Source organism: Suncus etruscus, chromosome 10 (genome assembly GCF_024139225.1).
Source record: "Suncus etruscus isolate mSunEtr1 chromosome 10, mSunEtr1.pri.cur, whole genome shotgun sequence".
Lineage (NCBI taxonomy): Eukaryota > Metazoa > Chordata > Mammalia > Eulipotyphla > Soricidae > Suncus > Suncus etruscus.
The window spans coordinates 111556892-111576215 of NC_064857.1; positions in this window are offsets into that span (position 1 = coordinate 111556892).

A 19324-nucleotide genomic window follows, 5' to 3' on the forward strand; every position below is an offset into this window, starting at 1 on the left:
GGGAGCAAAGCAGTGGCCTTTTATACTGTCCCTTTTGTGCCCAAGAACATGAAAGGAATCAGCCTCTACCTTTCATGGTTGGAGCCAGTCTAACTTGTGATGAGCCCTGAAGATATGTTCACTGGTGCCTTTCTTGGCTGTCTCATGAAGGAAAACAGAAAATCCCAATTTTCTTCTTTAAGGTGAGTTTTCTTGATGAATTTTTGCTTAGTTAATCTATCCAGCATTGAGAGAGGTGTGTTCAAGTTTCATACATATTATTCTGTTGTCAATACCTTTCTTCAGGCTAATTTTGGCAGTTGGAAATACTTTGTTTTCCACCCTTAGGTGCATATGTGAGTTCTTGATGTATTTATTTATTGATCCTTAAAAATGACCATCCCCATTTCTAGTAGTCATCAATATTTTAAAACAATGTTGTCTGATATTAAGTACAATCACCAGGTCTTTCTAAGAGAAGTTTTGCTTGTCAGACTGTTTGCTAACCTTTGATTTTGAGCCTGTGTTCACCCTGACTGTTTAGATGTGCATCTTGTAAAGATGAGTAGAGCTGCATGGTTTCAAGGTTTAAACCATGGTGAGCTTAATTATGGATATGGATGTTGGCCTGCAGAAATGGTAATGATTGGATATGGAGAATGCCAGGACACACGTAGAAAGGATTCACATTATTCTTTTAAAAGAAGTCTTAAGTTGTTATTTGTTTTCTTTTCTTGCATGATAGCTTTCCTCCCTTTGCACTGTTTTAAAATATAGTGAAGTAATTCATATCATGTCCTGAAAGAAAAAGCAGGATATGCGTTTAGATAGTATTTTAGTATAAAGTTAGCTATATTTTATTTTATTGTACTCATTCAGTCATTCTTTCAGAATCAGGAAAGGTCATTAGCTTTCATAATAGAACATAGAAATCTTTTGTTTCCTATGATTCAGTGGGAAATATGGAACATTCATGCATCACTGATAGTACTGTTTCCTTCCATTTTTCAAGGAAAGAAAATGTACGACAATTGCTAGATGAAAGGGTAAATAGTGTAGTATAAAATTTCTTGAAAATGTGAGTGGTATGAATTCAGATGTGTGTTTTCATCCACTTCAAGTCTGTATGCACTCAAGCAACAAAAATGTTTTATGAGTAAACCCTAGTCAGTACTTCAAATACTATTCCACATTAAGATTACTATTGGGCAGAGGGCCAGAGTTCCATCTTCTAGCTAATGAGATTCATCAATTTGTAGGAGAATAAAAATAAGGCAAACCAATGGTGTGATTTTAATTTCTCCTTTGAGAAATACAACATTGGCCAAATCCATTGTTTTATTCCAGAGAAACCTGAAAATATCATGAAAGCACAATCAAAGAGTCACATAGTGAGTGCAGGAGCTCAGTATGCTGAATGTTCAAATTCTGAGTTACCTCCATTCCAGTTGTGACTTGATCTCTGCCATAGGTTTGGCTTCACAGCATTCACCTTACTTTGGCTGCATAGATGTTGGGGTTGCATTTTGTTCCCTCAACTTTATTCCTCAGAATTCCTACAAACTGTAGCTCTGGTCTCTCACACTAGAGTAGCATAGAGTTTGAAGAACAAATATCCACCAGTCTCTGGTAGGCCACTTGCATAGCTTAATATTTGCAATCTGTGAGCAATCTGATTTCAATGACCCTGATAATGATCTTGAAGGTATCTTCAAATATGCTGAGAAATCTGGTTTCTTGTTTGTTTCCCTTTTCTAAGACCCTCGACCCCTGTAGGTTGAAAGGATTATTATTTGCTTAGAAATAATATCACAGGTTTTTGTCTTTGTCTTTTTTTTTGTTGTTGTTGACACAACTGGTGGTGCTCAGAAATTACTCCTGATAGTGCTCAGATCCACATATTACACTAGGGATTGAACCCTGGTTGGCTGCATTTAAGTCAAATATCTATAATATCATAATATCTCTCTGGCCCCAATCTACAGTTTTAATCTTGTCTTCGATAGGTGAAAAAAGGGAACATTTTAATTCCCATATATATATTTATATATATAAATATGCTATAGCAAGGAAGAATTAAGACTCATAAATAAGTGCTATCCTCCTAATTAGGAAATAATTCTGGAGATGACTCTATAAGTGGAAGAGGAAGATAGAGATGATATTAGAATTAGATTTTATTTATTATTGTAACTTCTTCTAGTACACTCTGGGTACTGAGGAGTTACTTCTGGGTGGCTCAGGAGTGATCCCTGGTGGTGTTGCAGGAAACAATATGCAGTTCTGGAGATTAAGCCAGGGGTGGATGTAAACAAAGCAGGCAACTGATACCATTTATCTCTGTAGCCCCTGAATCAGAGACATTTAAAGATGCTATGTAACAGTCTTTGAAGACTGAAGAAGAGATTGCAGACCATGAAAAGTGGAATGCTGGTATTCCATGTGGGAGGTTTTAGAGAGTGGATTTATTCCTAGGGTTTTTAGAAAAAAAAAAAAACAGCTTTGTTGATTCCTTAGTAGTATCTAGTGAGACCCATTCTTGGAATTTGATTTCTGGAAGATTTAAAAGAAAATCATGGTATTAAGCCCCTAGTGTGTGGAAATTTATTGTAGCAGCAATCGGAAATGAATGTTTCCTTTGACAACGAAAAAGCCCTTTTCTAATCCTTAGTGAACTTCTATAACCAAACAGGAAATCCATTTTATACATGTACATTTAAACTGTAGCTTAAGATGCCCAGACTGCTGAATATAGATACAACTTCATACACATCCTTAATTTAATCCTTAAATCAAAAAGTTAAGTATTAAGTGCTTGTGCAATCTATGTGGACATTTCAAATATTTCTGAAACTCATTTCTTGTCAGACACATACACTCTACAGAAGTATACAGTTATATTTGTGAGCCCTTGTCAATACAGCAAGCTCAAAATTTTAATTCTTTGCCAATTGTTAGATAAAAAATGTTTTTATATAAGCAATAAATATTCACCGAGTAGTGACCTTGAGCCAATCAGTGCTGAGTTATGCATTACTTTAATTAGAAAATGATTATTTACTTATTAAAGATGGTAAATGATTATTTACTTATTAAGCATATTTTAATAAACTCAGTTGATGTATACATCGCTAGTTCCTGTTTCTTTTTTTTCTCTTTTTAACTCATTTATCAAAAGTACTAAATTTGTCACTAAAAAATTGAGGAAAGGTATTTTTTGTGTGCAGACTCCCTAGCAGTGCTTAAGGGTTCTGAGAGGGAGTTCTCAGTGGTGTAGACCTTATACTTCTGTATTCAGGCCCAGTGGTGCTGTTTTGATGATCAGCAGAATCACACTCAACAGTATTCAGATATACCCAATGCCAGTGTTAACTCTGGGCCATGAGTATGCAGAGCTATATCCTTAGCTCAGAGTTAGGTGACTTTTTGTTGTTGTTGTTGTTTTTGTATGCATGTTTTTTGTATGTATGTTTTTGGGTCATACTTGGCAGTGCTCAGGAGTTAATCCTGATTCTGTACTCAGAAATCACTTCTGGCAGGCTCAGGGGACCAATAGGATACTTGGGATTTGAACCCAGATAGGTTACTTGCAAGGCAAACACCCTACCTGCTATGCTATCACTCCAGCCCCAATATATATATTAGTTTTTGGGTCACACCCAGCAGCGCTCAGGGGTTCCTCCTGGCTCTCTACTCAGAAATAGCTCCTGGCAGGTTTGGGGGACCATATGGAATGCAGGAATTCGAACCACTGTCCTTCTGCATACAAGGCAAATGCCTTACCTCCATACTATCTCTCTGTTCCCAACTTAATGTATTTTAAAAGGAACAAATAGTGTTTGGGACCTCGCTGATAAGGTGAGCCAGGCCCTGCCCAGAGGGACAAAATCTGAGTGTGATCGCTTCACTCCACTCCATGGCCTTGCCCTTCTCCTAGTCAATGAACCACAGCACAGGATGTAGAAAACACCACACTGCAACCATGGCAATGAGGAAACAACGCAGGCCTCCATCACATAGAAAATGAAGATGGTAGCTCTGAAGATCCGACAAGTACCAAAAATTTATATAGCTTTTTAGATATTCTACCCCTATTTGTAGTATTCTTAGTCACAATGATGAATACTACAAATAGGAATAGAATATTGAGGGCAGCAAGACCAAAAATGGAAATTGCATACAATGAGCATCCTTAAGACTTACAGAGCAATCCTCAAGGTACTAAGGCTGTAGTGGTATATAGCAACAAAACTCAATGAAATAAATGCTCCACCAATAATAATTCACCCAGTCAAACTTTCATTCAGGTTTGAATGAAACAGCTTCACTAATAAACAAAATCTCAGAAACTTTACAAAGTCAAAAGAAGAACTGACTGGTTTACTTTAAAACAAGACAGACCTTACAAATACACAAAACTCCTAGATAAAGACGGCACTCCTAAATAAAGAATGTCCCACTACAATCATCTTTCTCAACATCAGTGGATTGAAACAATTAAGAGATAGAGTGGCAAAACGAATCAAAAAATAGAACCCAACATTATTCTGCCTGCAAGAAATACATCTGAATAGTCAGAGAAAAAATAAATTCAAAGTTAATGGTTAAAGAACAATCATTAAAGCAAACAACTCCTTTAAAGAGGCTTGGATGGCTATACTAATATCAGATGACACAGAATTTAGGCTTAAAAATGATAAAAGACAGATAGACATTTCTTACTAATCAAGGGTATGTACACCAAGAATAAATCACAGTTCTAAACATATGTAGGGTCGGAACAGTAGCACAGTGGTAAGGTGTTTGCCTTGCATGTGGCTGGCCTAAGATGGATATGGATTTGATACCTGGCATCCCATATAATCCCCCAAGCCAGGGGCAATTTCTGAGCACAAAGCCAGGAGTAACCCTTGAGTGCCACCAGGTGTGACAAAAAATTTAAACATATATGCACCCAATGATGGGCCAGTAAAATACTTAAAACTACTGTTGATAAACTTGAAGAAAGACATCAATAGCAACACAGCTTTCAACACAACCTTAACACCCATTGATAAGTCAACCAATCTAAAAGTTAACAAATATATTTTGGCTCTGAAGAAAGAAATAGAAGAGAGTAGCTAAGAAGATACATAGAGCTCTTCATACCCAGAAAACTAGATAATAATTTTCTCCAATGCACATAGGACATGTTGTGTATGTAAACATTTTATGGGATTATTATGTTACTGACCCTACCCTGATCCATGATTGTGCCCTACGCTAGGGTGTGACCTGGCATTCTGCCCCCACCCTAGGGTGGCACCTGATTCTGCTTCCACCATAGGGTGGTACCTGATTCTGATTCCACCATTGGGTGGTATCTGACCCCACTATTGGGTGGTACCTGATTCTGGAGAATAAAAACAGGGGTCTGTGGAAGGCGAGGGGCTTTTGGCTGGAACTGATGCTGAGGCTTTGGACTTCAGTCTTGTCCACCGAATAAAGCTAATATTTCCACAAGCCAGACTGTCTGCAAGCTGTTTACCCACTGCTTCACCTCAGAACCACCGGCTAAACAGGGTGGCAGATGCGTGATCCGAGCTGGAGGGGAAAGACCTCATCCTCCATCCCTCCATCAGTCAACCTCTTCAGGGGCTGACTTGCAACATAATGGCACCCGGACAGGCTGAACCTGGACCCTCAATAACTGTAAGTGAAATACTTCATTGGAAATTTCCTCTGCTGACCATTAAATGGTTTCTGTGGTTAGTCATGTGGATTCTGCCACCTTTTTGCTTATGCATTGGTTCTCTATTATACAAGTGGATTATTCCATTTTGTTTAAAACTAATTGTTTTTTTTTTTTTTTTGGGCCACACCCGGTAACGCTCAGGGGTTACTCCTGGCTATGTGCTCAGAAGTTGCTCCTGGCTTGGGGGACCATATGGGACACCGGGGGATCGAACCGCGGTCCGTCCAAGGCTAGCGCAGGCAAGGCAGGCACCTTACCTTTAGCGCCACCGCCCGGCCCCAAAACTAATTGGTTTTGATCTAAGGAAAATCACTGCAGTTGGATGGTTGTGGTCTATATTTTACATGAAAATTACATTGTCTCCAGCCATTATAGTTTGTGGAATTTCTGTGTTGGCTCACATTGTTACTGTGAGCAGAGTTATTGGCTGGTATTTAGGAAATAGGAAGTGTAGAAATGGTGAGGCTAAAACCAGTGTGGATAATAAGGAAATCTTTCTGACAAAAATTCAGACCAAGTTGCAGGCTGATGAATCCAGCCCCACCATCAACAATATAGGATTTTTTTGCTGGAAGAAAAACAACTCAGAAAGTTAAGCCTGATTCTAGCGAATCGCATGACTCTAGTGACTCAGACAATGATCAACCTCCAGTGTTAACTCCACAAGTGAGGCCTGATTCTATTCACAAAATTGAATTGAACAACAGTGCAGATTCAGATGATGAACCACACGCATGGCCTCAGAGCTCTATTCAGAGTAATTTTGCTAATCTGGCCTCATTCCCTTTACACAGGGTAAATGTTTCTAACTATGTACCCTATCAGATGGAAGAATTAGATTGGTTTAAAAAAGCATGTGAAGAGTATGGTCCAAAATCACCATACAGTGTGGAGTTACTAAGACTTTGGAGTCATAACTCATCTTGGACTATGTATGATTTTAAAAGAATCACTGAAATATGCCTGTCATCTAAACAGCGAACTGAATGGGAAATGTACTATTCAGAGGGTGTAAAAGCCAAATTATATATCCCGGATGATATGAAAAAACAAGTGGCAGGTGTTACTCTATCATATGAATTATTGATGGCAGAAAATCAATTTGCAAATATTCAGACACAAGCAGCTTTACCTAAAGAAATCTTAAATTTAATTAGGGATATTGCATTGTCATCATGGGAAAAAATTGATTCTAACAGCATTGGTAGAGGAAACTTTTTAAAAAATTACCCAAGGCCCTTATGAGTCATATGCAGAGTTTGTAGGTAAGATTAAAGATGCTCTGAAGTTATAAGTTGAAGATGAGATGAGAAACCTCCTACTAAAATCTTTGGCTTATCATAATGTAAATTTGGCCTGTAGATTACTATTGAATACATTAAATAAAAAGGCAGATGTAAATGATTTCCTTTATGCCTGTCGGAATGTCTATGGGGAACCCCAACCCCCACCCCACTTAGACTCATTACAAACCTTCCCAGTTACCAAGGGAATGATGCCTTACTCCCCTCGGGGACAGGGCACTTTTCGTAAACCAGGTTTTTGCCCAAAATGCAAAAAGGGTCGCCACTGAGCAAAAGATTGCAGATTTGGAAACCTTTTTGATAATAACCTAAGTAAAGGTTTCAACACTATCCCCAGGAGGCAAATCGCCTGCTACCATTGTGGAAAACAGGGGCATATCAAAAGAAATTACCGGTTCCTTATAAATTCAGCTCCTCAAGGGCACACATACAAGATGCAGGGAAACACCCACAGGGCCTCCCCCACAGGCCCTACCAAATCAGGGGCAAAGTTCACAGACAATAATCCTTCCAAGCCCAGCCCAAGAAAATTCATCACAATAAGGGAATTAATTCACTCCACATCAGGGAGTGCCAGATTAGACATATTATGCCCAGAGGACATTACAATTTACCCAGGAGCATGCCTTTACATGTTAGAAACTGGCCTTGTGGGCCCGCCACCCCCAGATACTATGGGTTTGATTCTTGGCAGAAGTTCCCTCAACATAAAGGGTATATCAGTAACTACTGGTGTTATTGACTCAGATTCTATGGGAGAAATCATTGTAGTTCTTACCATACCAGTTACATTGTCCTTTAAAAAAGGAGAAGCGATTGCCCAGATAATAGTGTCTTATGTCTAATTTGGGACTTCAGATAAGACTAGAATTGGAGGTTTTGGAAGCACAGACATGGGTGCTGCTCAAAACCCAATCATGGCTCTGATTACTAAATTTAAAGATGAACACCCAATGTTCAAACTTTACTTGGAAGGGCAACCCTTTGATGGCATGATAGATATGGGTACTCAGGTTACCGTAATTTCTGATAAAGAATGGCCAGAGAATTGGCCTCTTCAGGAAATCCTTTATTCGCTAGAAGGAGTAGGAGGCCTGAGCTCCTGTCTGTTGAGTACGAGGACTATGATATTTTACGGCCCCAAAAATCAAAAAAGCAATAATCAGACCTCATGTGGGCCCATTTTCACCATCCCTGTGGGGCCGTGACCTACACAAACAGTGGAAAGCAGAATTCCACATCCCATTAGCTCCAGAAAAGCCCGAACCTTCTTTTGATTTAAAAACCCAAAATTTTTAGTAGGGGCCACTACTATAAAAACACCAGCACCAATAAAAATAAAATGGAAATCTGATGAACCAATACGGACACGTCAGTGGCCCCTTAAAACTGATAAATTAAAGGTGCTGACAGAATTAGTGGAGGAACAGCTAAGTTTAGGACATATTGAACCATCTTTTTTGTCAATGGAATTCACCTATATTCACTATAAAAAAGAAATCCAGTAAATGGAGACTTTTGATGGATCTTAGAGCTGTAAATTTATCCATGATACCTATGGGCAAATTGCAGACTGGTTTACCATCACCTGTAGTTATTCCAAAGGAATGGCCACTAATTATAATTGATCTGAAAGACTGCTTCTACCATATTTCTATCCACCCAGATGATAAAAAACATTTTGCATTCTCAATTCCTTCTCTCAATAACACCCATTCCTGCAGACATTTCCAATGGACTGTTCTCCCCCAAGGCATACTGAATTCCCCAACAATGTGCCAAGTTTTTGTAGATAAGGTTTTGAGCCCTGCTCATAAAAAATTTCCTCAAGCCATGATATTTCATTATACAGATGATATCTTGCTCACAATGAACAATGAAACAGATTTACAGGACTTATACTCTTATGTTATTGACTGTTTACAAACATCAGGATTGAAAGTAGCTTTAGAAAAAATATAGACAATGCCACCATATCAATATTTGGGTTTTATTTTGGACCAGACATCAATACGTCCACAAAAAATTTCTATCAAAAAAGAAAACCTCAGAACACTTAATGATTTTCAGAGACTTTTAAGTGACGTAGATTGGCTCTGCCCTGCACTAGGAATCCCGAATGAAGAGTTGTCTAATCTGTTTAAAACTTTGGAGGGTGATCCTGCTTTAATTAGCCCGAGAAACAACAACAGCTGCCAAAAATGAATTGGACATCTTCTTGAGCAGATTACAAAAATCGTTTCTCTTAAGATTCATCCCAGGAGAAAAGGTATTTCTGTTAATCTTCCCTACTATAGAAACCCGTACAGGGGTCTTGATGAAACAGTCAGGACCTTTGGAATGGGTGTATTTACATAACAAACAGCCTCGCTCAGTTGTCCCCTACTTGTAACTGATTTCAGAGATTATTATCAAGGCAAGACTCAGATCTATATCTTTACTAGGTTTTGACCCAGTTTTGCCAATACCAAAAAAGGAAATTGAGTCAATATTTCCTCTTAATGAATCTCTACAATGGCCCCTCTCAGATTTCACAGGAGAAATATCCTCCCATTATCCAGCAGGAAAAACTTGGGACTTTTTAAAGAAAACTCAGTTTTTATTTCTTCAATTGTTCAGGATTCCCCTATTCCAATGCCAAGGTTTTTTACATTGATGGATTCCAAAATGGAAAAGGAGGAATAATCAGAGACAACATTAATATGACCATAGATACCAAATATAAATCTGCACAGAAAGTTGAATTAGCAACATTAATTTACCTATTAGAAAATGTATCTGAAGCCATGAATATAGTTTCTGATTCTTTGTATGCGGTAAATTTATGCCATGTGATAGCTACTGCTTCCCTTAATGCTAATAACCTGATCATACAAAACTTACTTAAACGATTACAGCAGCTTCTTCAAAAATGAACTGAGCCAATCTTCATCACGCATATTAGAGCCCACTCAGGTCTTCCAGGACCAATGGCTCAAGGAAATAAAACTGCTGACTTCTAGCAATGCCTATATTTAAATCACCTGTAGAGGAAGATTCAGCCCTACACACAAGTGCTCACCATTTACATGTGAATTACCAAATTCCATGGAGGCAAGCTAGAGAAATTGTAGAAAACTGCAACATATGTGCACCGTTAACAAAAAAGACTCACACAGCAGGAGCTTAAGCCAAGAGGCTTACAGTCTAACGAACTTTGGCAAATGGATATAACTCAAACAGATTTATTTCCAAGAAAACCTTATCTTCATGTTGTGGTGGACACATTCTCGGTTTATGTGGGCAATTCCTATGTCTTCTCAAAAATCTAAGGCTTTTTGTAGTTTTCTTTTACAATGTTTTTCTGTGATGGGTATTCCATATTCTATAAAAACTGATAATGGGCCAGCCTATGTTAGCAAAACTTTTGAATTTTTGTAAAGAATGGCAGATAAGACATCTGAAAGGAAATTCCTTACAATTGTAGGGGACAGGCCATTGTAGAAAGAACTCACAGAACCTTAAAAACTCAATTACAAAAAAAAAAAATAGAAAAAGAGGTTTACCACCAACAGACTTGCTATCTTTGACTCTTATCACACTAAATTACTTAAACTTACCCCAATGGGAAAGTTACACTGCAGCAGAAAGACATTTTAAAGAAGATATTCAGAGATAAGAAACAACCCATAAACCTATTTGGATCAAGGAGGATGAAAAATGGATAGCTGGATATCTTCTCCTGAGAGGAAGGGTTATGCCTATGTTTCTACAAATGACAACCCTCCCAAGAAATTTTGGGTTCCATTACGCCTTGCTAGAAATTGGGCTAGCACAAATGACCAGGTTCAGACTATAAACTCCCCTTCAGAGCTAAAACAGAATACTCAAAACATTAACAACAGTAATATTGCTGAGGTCTTTGGGGCAGGAAATAAGGATTTAGCTGTCACACACCATACACTGAGTGAGACTGACAGTAGTTATAAACCTTTACACTCCAAGATGCAAAAGGAAAGACAGGAACCTGTCTTAACTGGGCTACAAAATATAGGAAACTCTTGCTACATGAATGCAATATTGCACTGCTTGTATAATATTTCAGATTTGACTCAGTATTTTCATCAAGATCATTATAAAAAGGATATTAACAAGAAAAATCCAATGGGACTTTAAGATAAGTTAGCCAAAGAATTTGGTTGGCTCATCAAAACCATGGGAAATGGATTTCATAAATATATTTACCCTGAAAGCTTCAAAGTAACAATTGGTTTACTTCATGACCAGTTTGCTGGACACAATCAGCAGGATCCACACGAACTACTGATGTGTCTAATAGAGGGACTACATCAGGATTTGCTTACTGTAAACCTAATGACAGACAAAACTACTCATCTTATGGAAAATGAAAATTATGAACGATTTAGTCCAGAACTCCAAAAGGCTCACAAATCTATTATTTATGATCTCTTTCAAGGACGATTCAAATCTATACTACAGTGTCTCACATGCCACCAAAAGTCTGAAGTTTATGAGACATTTGTTCATTTGTCTCTGGCTGTTACATCTACAGATAAATGTACATTACAGAAATGCCTCTCTGAATTTTTTAAAGAAGAAGAGTTAAGGAATGACAATGAAGTTTAGTGCAACAGCTGCAAAACTAGAAGAGATTTTTCAAAGAAAACGTATTTATGGAAACTGTCACCAGTACTTATAATACACTTGAAACATTTTGCTTTTGATGGAAAACAAATAAAAAAAATGCACACTTATGTGGATTTTCCTTTAGAAGACCTCAATTTAGTAGTATTCACTTCAGAGAATAAAAGCAAGATTAAGAAATACAACTTATCATCAGTGTCAAACCATTATGATAGTAAAGTTCACTATGGACACTATACTTCATACTGTAAAAATGCTGCAAAACAACACTGGATCAATTTTGATGACAAGAAGATTAAAAAAGTCCCTAATACATTGGTGAAATCTACAGCAGCATCCATCCTGTTTTATACTTCTTAAAGATCTACAATGAACACCAGATAATCATTTCACTTCCTTATCGGTTGCTATTAATGCTCTATGATTCTTTCCACAGGCATGATAAATGAATAGGATTAAAAATCATGGACCCCCAATGTGTTTTCTTGTATGGTGGATTTATGTCTTAATTTTATTATTGCTCTAGGTCTCAGTTAATCATAAAATATTACAATTTAATTTAGTCAAGGTTCACCTGAAAGAAAAATTTCTCATCATATTAATGTTGTTTTTCTTTTGAGATATATTCATTTAACGACTTTCACTCTTTTTATTTTAACATCATTGTTTTTTCCTTCAATTTAGGTTTTAAGACACTGACATAATGATAATTTTTAGGTGGACTTTCTTCACAGTGCTTCTTGCCTATGATTGACTATCATAAAGTTACTGTTATACAATAACTTTGTATATATACTGTTATACACTTATAGTAGAGTTTTCCATGTTTGTATTATGCAAGAAATTCTCTTTTAGATATGCTCTGCTATGGCATTAAAATTTTTTTTTGAATTTGAAATGATTCATCTAAACAGTTGCCGGCTATTACATTTTAAAGCGTTTTTAGTTGATTCAGCTGAATTCTTTTTTCTTTTGCTCTATTTTGGATCCTTTCCAACAAATATTTTTTGGTATGAGTGAGTGTTATGGCCATATTTTTTGTGAAGTCTGTACGTGTATGTCTTGTTCAGTGTCTGTCTGTTTTGCATATTTTGTATATAGTTCTCTTTTTCCTAACTTTATCTTCCCCAATTTAGTCTTCCTTATCCTTCCTTCTCTCTTTCTAGTCCTTAAAATTTAATTTTCAGGATTCCCTTCACATGTGCAAACTCATCTCCTTCACCCACAACTATAAGCCTCCTGATCTTGGCCTGAGGAAGAAATTCATGACTGTTAAGAGTTTTGTACCATGTTTGCTGCAAAGTTGTTGGAAATGAAGTCACCTGGAATTTGTGTCACAATATAACCCCAGAGAAAAGATCCATGGATAAGACCCACAGTCTTTGGATTCCAGTTAAACTGTGCTATCTGAATTTATGGTTTTCCATCCACATACACAGTGCTATTGTTGACCATTTCTACCCCAAGATTGCACCAATCCCAAAGGAAATGTAGAAGCCCAACCAACTCATGATGGTAATGATGTAACGCTTGGGGACGCCCCAACACATGGGTGACTGTACTGGCCTTCCTTCTTCATTCAGCTTGATGTTATCTTCTGTACCAGGCTTCAACCCACTTTTCCAGAGCCATCAAGTGTCTTTTGCCAGTCTTTTCAGAGTTCCAGACCCCTCATCTTTACAGATTGGTATTGGACTCTGTAGAAATTTTACCTTTTGTATTTTTCTTATAATTGTAATCCTTTGAATTTATATTTGGTACTACACTTCTTTTGATTTGTAAATAATGTTTTTCTATTTTAGTTTTAGTTTTTTTTTTGTTTTTTTGTTTTTTTTTTTTTTTGGTTTTTGGGCCACACCCGGTGATGCTCAGGGGTTACTCCTGGCTGTCTGCTCAGAAATAGCTCCTGGCAGGCACGGGGGACCTTATGGGACACCGGAATTCGAACCAACCACCTTTGGTCCTGGATCGGCTGCTTGCAAGGCAAATGCCACTGTGCTATCTCTCTGGGCCCTATTTTAGTTTTTTTTTTGTTTTTTGTTTTTGTTTTTGGGTCACACCCGGTGACGCTCAGGGGTTACTCCTGGCTATGCGCTCAGAAGTCGCTCCTGGCTTGGGGGACCATATGGCACGCTGGGGGATCGAACCGCGGTCCATCCAAGGCTAGCGTAGGCAAGGGAGGCACCTTACCTCTAGCGCCACCACCCGGCCCCATCCTATTTTAGTTTTTAATCTTAGGAATTGATGTTGTATTACACTAGGGTTTTGCTTTCTTGACTTTAGGTTAGTGGGTTAGATATTGTTGTCTATAATTTCCTAAATGATATTTTTGTCTGTTTTCAAGTTTTTTTGCATGGGCGCATCATAGGCAAAATACTAGGTTTATAGGAGGTTCCATTTATTTTGGATGGATCCTCAAGTTGTTTATTTACACAGGGAGGGTCTCTGCTTTAAACATTTTGTTTTGGCTTGTGACTTAAGCTCCCATCTATAAATAATCGACCGTATTGGTATATCAATTTCAGACATCATATGGACTTCAGCCTGGATTAAGAACTTGGATTAAGTTTAGCAGCCTATTGATCATCATTGCAGTGGCCCCCCACTGTGCAGGGAGTATATGCTTCTTCTTCCAAAATAAGGGCCTAATTCAATGCCTTCTACCTGGACTTGAATGAAAATGGGTCCTGAGAGATAGCATGAAGATAAAGTGTTTGCCTTTCATGCAGAAGGTCATTGGTTCGAATCCCAGTATCTGCCAGGAGCGATTTCTGAGCGTGGAGTCAGGAGTAACTCCTGAGTGCTGCCAGTGTGACCCAAAAACTTAATGCCAAAAACCACCACCACCACCAACAACAAATAAAGAAAAGGTGCTTCATCTCACCTGCTACACAACCTTTCTGGCGTCTCTTAGAAGGATCTATGTATGTCTTAGATTTATCTTCTCAGGAGCTTGTAGTTGATTCCTTGATACATGTTTCTGATTTTAGACACACTGTGTTTAGGTTAGAAGTTTATCTTTACATTTTCCTGTGATGCGCTTATGCAAACAGCTGCTCTTTAATTATTGACTAGTTTTTTCTTTAATAATTATAGACAATATTGTTTGTTTATTAAAAACCAATGGGAGAATTGTTGTGTATGTAAACATTTTGTGGGATTATTATGTTACTGACCCTACCCTGATCCGTGATTGTGCCCTACCCTAGGGTGTGACCTGGCATTCTGCCCCCACCCTAGGATGGTACCTGATTCTGATTCCACCATTGGGTGGTATCTGACCCCACTATTGGGTGGTACCTGATTCTGGAGAATAAAAACAAGGGTCTGTGGAAGGCGAGGGGCTTTTGGCTGGAACTGATGCTGAGGCTTTGGACTTCAGTCTTGTCCACCGAATAAAGCTAATATTTCCACAAGCCTGACTGTCTGCAAGCTGTTTACCCACTGCTTTACCTCAGAATCGCTGGCTGAACAGGGTGGCAGATGCATGCTCTGAGCTGGAGGGGAAAGACCTCATCCTCCATCCCTCCATCAGTCAACCTCTTCAGGGGCTGACTTGCAGCAGGACATTATCCAAGAGAGATCACATGGTCTGCCATAAAATAAACTTTCATAAAATTAAGGATAGAAAAATTTCAAACCATAATGAAAATGAAGGTGAATTATAAAAAATATGGAGAAATAACTTTAAAACCAGGAAATAAAACAGCTTACTACTACTAAACAACCATAAAGTTAGAAATAAAATAAAAAGATTCCTAGAGGGGTCAGAGCAGTGGTGCAGTGGTAGAGTGTTTGCCTTGCACACAGCTAATCCAGGACAGACCTGGGTTTAATCCCCCAGTGTCCCATATGGTTGCCCAATACAGGAACGATTTCTGAGCACATAGCCAAAAGTAACCCCTGAGCGTCACTGAGTGTGGTTCAAAAACAAACAAAACAAAACCAAAACAAAAAGATTCCTGGAAATAAATAAGAATGAAGACATGAATATTAGAATCTGTGGGACACAGAAATGTAGTATTAAGAGGAAAGTTTTAGCTTTAGAAGCATTTATCAGAAATGAAAAATGTCTACCTAAATAACAATGACACAGTTTTAAATTGGACAAAGAGCAAAAAATGATCTGAAAGTAAGCAGCTGGAAAGAAATAATAAAACTTAGGGAAGAAATTAATTAACTGGACACCCCCTTAAAAATCCAAAAAAAATCAAAGAACGAAGCCTAGGACAGAGTCTTTCATTGTTTCCAGAAGACCTGCTCAGTTGCAGTTGTCTCAGTCAGACCTCTGGAATTAAAGATCATGGTTGTTGTACATATCTTAGACCAAAGCCTAGGCTAGGGTCTTTTTTATTGATCCCAAGATAAATTCTGCTCAGTCATGGTTGTCACAGTCAGTCTTCTGTAGATAGCGATCTTGGCTTTTGCACAGATCAAAGGATGACAATTCTTCTGATTTCATCTTATCGTTAGATGGTGAGGTAAGACAACCTGCTCTTAGATCAACTTGTTGCCATTTCCTCATTGTCAGGATATCATATCAAAACTGGCACATGTTGGTGTCAGAGCAGTATTAAGAATGTCCCAGAGGACGTTTGGTTTCTGGAGCTGTTGCGGAGAAGTGTGTCAGTTCTATGCCTGGGATCTAGGGTTTGGGGTTGGATGATCACTGTCTAATCATCTGGAGTCTAAGTTGGGTTCACCACAAGGTGAAAGGTGCCCCTATATGGTAAAAATGTATGAGTTTTTTTATCCCTAGTAGGTAAGAGCTTGTCTCTATACATAAAATTTCCCCTTTTTAGTATGCCTTTGCAGGAAGAAATGATGCTATATTATATTGCTGGTGCATTTTTTGGTGGGAGTGTCAGGCTCCATCATTTCTGTGCCCTGGTTTGGACCTGAGCTACTATCCCAGGCAAGAATTTTTATTGTAGACTTTTGTACCAAGCAGAACCAAAAGAGGTGAAGTTAAGGAAGAGAAGAAAATAAAAATAAGACAAAAGTATATATATATATATATATATATATAAAGAAAAAAATTTTAAATGAGTAAAAAAGTAATCAAGGGAACAAAGTGATGCACAAGATTACCTTACATTTGAGGATAAACAGGTTAAGAGGTAGTATTATATAGGTTTTAAACTTTTTTTAGTTAGCAAATATTTTATTAGAAAGATGATAAATGCCTGAAATACAAAATATGTATCATTTTTACAATGAAAATTCAAAACACTAATTTCATAAAAGTATAGATTTATATCCTACAGATGGAGAATAAAGCCTTTTGAAAATAGAGCTCTAGAAACAATAGGGAAAAATAACTGATAGGTCTGACTCCATGAAACATTAAAATCTTATATATAGTTAAACCTAAAATCCACAAAGCCAGTCTAAAAATGAATTAAACTTGAATATAGTTATAATTCCTATGAAGAATTAACTAATCCCTATTAAGGACTTTTAAATTTACAAATATCAATACATATACTAAGAGAAAGATGACAATTCAGAGTCATGATTAAGAGCAACTTCAAGGGGGCCGGTGAGGTGGCACTAGAGGTAAGGTGTCTGTCTGCCTTGCAAGCGCTAGCCAAGGAAGGACCATGGCTCGATCCCCCAGCGTCCCATATGGTCCCCCCAACCTAGGGGCAATTTCTGAGCTCTTAGCCAGGAGTAAACTGTGAGCAACAAATGGGTGTGGCCTGAAAAACCAAAAAAAAAAAAAAAAAAAGACAGAACCAAATATCCAAGCCAGAGTCAACAATGGAATCAAGAGACCCAAACTAACAATATACCGTATTTTTTTTTTATTATAACATGCACCCCTCCCAAAGTGCATCTTAGGAGTGGATGCAGCCTGGAGCTAAAGCCTGAGTGCAGGGGAGGGGAGCATCTAATAACTATGTGTGAAAAATATATATAGAGCGAAAATATATATTATATAATATATAACTATAATATATATTATAGGGCAAAAAATATGGTAAACTTTGAATGGGCCTGTTTTACTGGCAAGCCTGGGAGCAAAGGGTGGAAGTGGGGATGTATGAACCCTGGGAACAATGGTGGAAGGAGGTTGTACTGATGTGTTGTGTATGTAAATATTTGAGGGGATTATTATGTTACTGACCCTACCATAGGGTGTGACCTGGCATTCTGTCCCCACCCTAAGGTGGTACCTGATTCTTCTTCCACCAGTGGGTGGTACCTGATTCTGGGGGATAAAAACAAGGGTCTGTGGAAGGCAAGAGGCTTTTGGCTGGAACTTATACTGAGTCTTTGGACTTCAGTCTTGTCCACTGAATAAAGCTAATATTTCCACAAGCCTGACTGTCTGCGAGCTGTTTACCTGCCATTTCACCTCAGAACCGTCAGCTGGACAGGGTGGCAGATGAAGAAAGACCTTATCCTCCATCCCTCCATCAGTCAACCTCTTCAGGGGCTGACTTGCAACACTGGTGGTGGGATTGGCTCTGATTCATTGTGTGTCTGAAACTTAACTATGAAGAAGTTTGTAAATCACAATGGTTTCAGTAAAGTAAAATACAAGAGCAATCTTTAAAAAAGAGCCCTTTTAAAAGAAGCAAATTACATGTAAAATATGCTCATATTTCATTCATAATTAAAGAAATAAATACAAAAATAGGGTAACATTTTTCTCACAAGGCAACAACAATTACAATGCTGGAAGATGCCCAGAGCTGCAGAGGGCAGGTGGGATGCATACACTACAGTCAGAGCAAACAGCTGGTCAGTGCGGAATAAAACAGAACAACAATAACAACAACAACAACAACAACAACAACAACTAGAAACCAGCTCAATGTCCTTCATGAAGAAGCGGGGATGAAGGCCAACATGTCTAGGCGCTGGGGTGCGCGCTGCCTTTCAGAGGCGAGGTAGCTGTGCATGCATGCAGCCACTGACAGGAAAGGAGCACAAGGGAAAATGCAGGGGCGGGAGAGAAAGCACAGTGGGTAGGACGCTTGCCTGGCACGCAGCAGACCTGGGTTCAATCCCGACATCTCTTCGGGTCCTAAAACCACCAGGAGTGATCCCGGGGTGCAGCCAGGAGTAAGCCCTGAGCTCTGCTGGGTGTGGCCCTATTCAAACCCCCCCCCCCCAAAAAAAAGGAAAAAAGGAAAGGACTATAGTAGGCTGTACCAATCAATGGGGAACAATGTGCTTTAGGGTCTACTGCAAATCCACGCTGTCCACTGAAGTGTTAGAATGTCCCTTGTATTTCGGCAGGTGAAAGGAGGTGGGAGGGGCAAGTGCCCCTCTTAAGACTAGTTGACGTTTGTTCTGTTCCTAGCCTGAAACAGGGAACATTAAACATTAGTTCATTAGGGGTTAAGTGGGGGAGAGAGAGACCGACTCAGCCACTATTTCTTTGTGTTTCTCTGTATCAGGAAAGCAACAACACCTTCTGAACACCTAGCCACACTTCACATCTGGCAAACCAAAAGTGACACAAAGCACAGGAGTGGAGGCCAGAGGAGTAGGGTGGGGTGGGTACGGGCAGTCAAGAAGTCTCCCCTTTCCATCCTAAAACTTCAACAGAAATCATAATCCTAAGGATTGGGGCTGGAGCAATATCACAGTGGGTAGGGCGTTTGCCTTGCATGCTGCTACCTGGGTTCGATTCCCCGGCATCCCACTC